The 2,500-nt window shown below is 57.7% G+C and overlaps 1 non-coding gene across 1 annotated transcript in view; it reads right to left on the bottom strand.

Annotated features, from left to right (window-relative positions):
- Positions 1–639, bottom strand: part of LOC124744891 — a 1,909-nt gene extending 1,270 nt beyond the window's left edge. Inside the window, exon 1 of the ribosomal RNA XR_007010902.1 lies at positions 1–639. This exon is cut by the window's left edge and continues 1,270 nt beyond it. This is a non-coding gene — a ribosomal RNA (small subunit ribosomal RNA).
- Between the last annotated feature and the right edge of the window lie 1,861 nt (positions 640–2,500).

Below are 2,500 nucleotides of genomic sequence, written 5' to 3'. Positions count from 1 at the left end.
TTTAACCGCAACAACTTTAATATACGCTATTGGAGCTGGAATTACCGCGGCTGCTGGCACCAGACTTGCCCTCCAATAGATACTCGTTAAAGGATTTAAAGTGTACTCATTCCGATTACGGGGCCTCGGATGAGTCCCGTATCGTTATTTTTCGTCACTACCTCCCCGTGCCGGGAGTGGGTAATTTGCGCGCCTGCTGCCTTCCTTGGATGTGGTAGCCGTTTCTCAGGCTCCCTCTCCGGAATCGAACCCTGATTCCCCGTTACCCGTTACAACCATGGTAGGCGCAGAACCTACCATCGACAGTTGATAAGGCAGACATTTGAAAGATGCGTCGCCGGTACGAGGACCGTGCGATCAGCCCAAAGTTATTCAGAGTCACCAAGGCAAACGGACCGGACGAGCCGACCGATTGGTTTTGATCTAATAAAAGCGTCCCTTCCATCTCTGGTCGGGACTCTGTTTGCATGTATTAGCTCTAGAATTACCACAGTTATCCAAGTAACGTGGGTACGATCTAAGGAACCATAACTGATTTAATGAGCCATTCGCGGTTTCACCTTAATGCGGCTTGTACTGAGACATGCATGGCTTAATCTTTGAGACAAGCATATGACTACTGGCAGGATCAACCAGGGAGCTGCGTCAACTAGAGCTGAGCAGCCGGCCGCCCGGGAGTGTGTCCCGGGGGCCCGCGCGAACACGCAAGCGTCCGCTCAATCATTCTGCAAACAGGAGGAGGCTGAGCTCCCCTGCACAATACACCTCGAAACCCTCTCAGGTCCCGGCGGCGCGCAGCGCCGTCCCAAGTACTTGGTCGGGTTCGAGAGAGGCGCAATCGCCCGGAGTTAGGCGAGTAGACGCTTTCGGTGCGACCACCCGTGCTCCCAACTGAGCTTGCCGCTGCCGACAGAGGCCCGGGAGCGTGCTGTCGTGGCATTGCCGGCGGGAGACAACACGCGCCACCTACGGTGACCGGCAGCTCCAACGCCAGCGCCACAGAAGGACAAAAGCCCCACTTGGGTGCCGAAGCGAACTCTCCCAGCACAGCGCACGCGCCAACACATCCGCACAGCTGCGATACAAACCACCAGCGAGAACCGCTGGGGCGACCGAGCAGCAGACGGCGTCGCGGCGCCGAGCGCCGGGCGGCGGCGCATCCTCAACGCACACAGTCCTCAATCGGACCAGCACACTGAAGATGTCCACCGCGCTTCGCACCGGGCCCGCGAGGACCTACTTTGGCCGCACGGCGCCGCGCGCAGGGTGCGCCGGCGCGCAGCTGCGACGCCTGCCGCGTCCGTCGGCCGGCGCGCCTGCCACTGGCCGCCCCCACCAGCCGGCTGTAGCGCGTGCGCCCACGCACCGCGCGGCCAGCACGCCGGGAGGCGCCCCCTCACCGGCCGGGGACGGTCCCACCCAGCCACCGCCGCGTATCGCTTCACACCCAGATGCCGTTCAGTTTCGTCGGCATGGTGGGTATCGCTGGAACAACCGGTTAGTACCTCAACCTATCGTCGCCATCACCGATTCACCCCTAGCGAGAACAACCGCACCACAACAGGTTACCATTTGTTCATTTGCGTAACTTCACCAGAAAACGCAGGCGTCCATCGCCATTTGCAACTTCAACGATTATTGCATGCCTGTGTCAGGTGTCACGCCACACTACGTCTGCCCACATACACGCAACAAAATGTGCACGCCTAGACAATACGTGGAAGGTGGCCCCCGTACGTATGCGATGTCCATTGCTCGAACGACTGTCAACCGGCCTCTGTAGCATGTCGCAGATATGGAACGCGGTGCACCATGCCATCACGGTGTGTGAGGAGAGACGACTAGGTCCGAATACATCAACAGACAGCTCATGCTGATCGCCATCCACGGCGTCCGTTCCTCCCACACGTCTCTATGGCGTACCACACTGCAATCCAGCTCTCATAGGGAGACGACACGTAGCTGCGTGCACAATATTTGCACTGTATGGTCCGCCGTTTTTGGGCGCAGTCGTTGTGCGGTCACACATGTGCCACGATGTATCATTCAGTACATAAGGACGAATGTGCAGTACAGATTGTGGTTCACGCGTACGACATCAGCGGACAGTTGACACAGGCCGCACCACAACGTAGCCTGAGTACGTCGCATGCGAAGGGCATTGAACATGCAAACTTCTCACCAACCAGCTTGCGAAGGCAGGGGGCAAGGTGGGGACGTGGGGAGGGGCGGCATGTACGTCCTGCTGCCATCCACATTACAGTGTACAGCAGGAGCATGTGGAAAGTGAGCAAGACTTGCAAGGTGTTTAACATGAAGCGATACACAGGGGTGCGGGCAGTGCGAGTAGCGAACTATATTGCGAGGGTTGCGGGTGGGCAACACTACAGTAATTGAACGAGTCGTATAACAATTACAGAGCAGGTTTAGGCGACAACGTGGGTTACGTTAAGGCGACAACATGGGTTAGGTTAAGGCACAACATGGGTTAGGTTAAGGC

The sequence above is a fragment of the Schistocerca piceifrons genome, unplaced genomic scaffold, assembly GCF_021461385.2.
Source record: "Schistocerca piceifrons isolate TAMUIC-IGC-003096 unplaced genomic scaffold, iqSchPice1.1 HiC_scaffold_309, whole genome shotgun sequence".
Classification (NCBI taxonomy): Eukaryota; Metazoa; Arthropoda; class Insecta; order Orthoptera; family Acrididae; genus Schistocerca; species Schistocerca piceifrons.
Note: the sequence above shows the minus strand (reverse complement) of the source record. Positions and strands in the feature narration are given on the sequence as shown.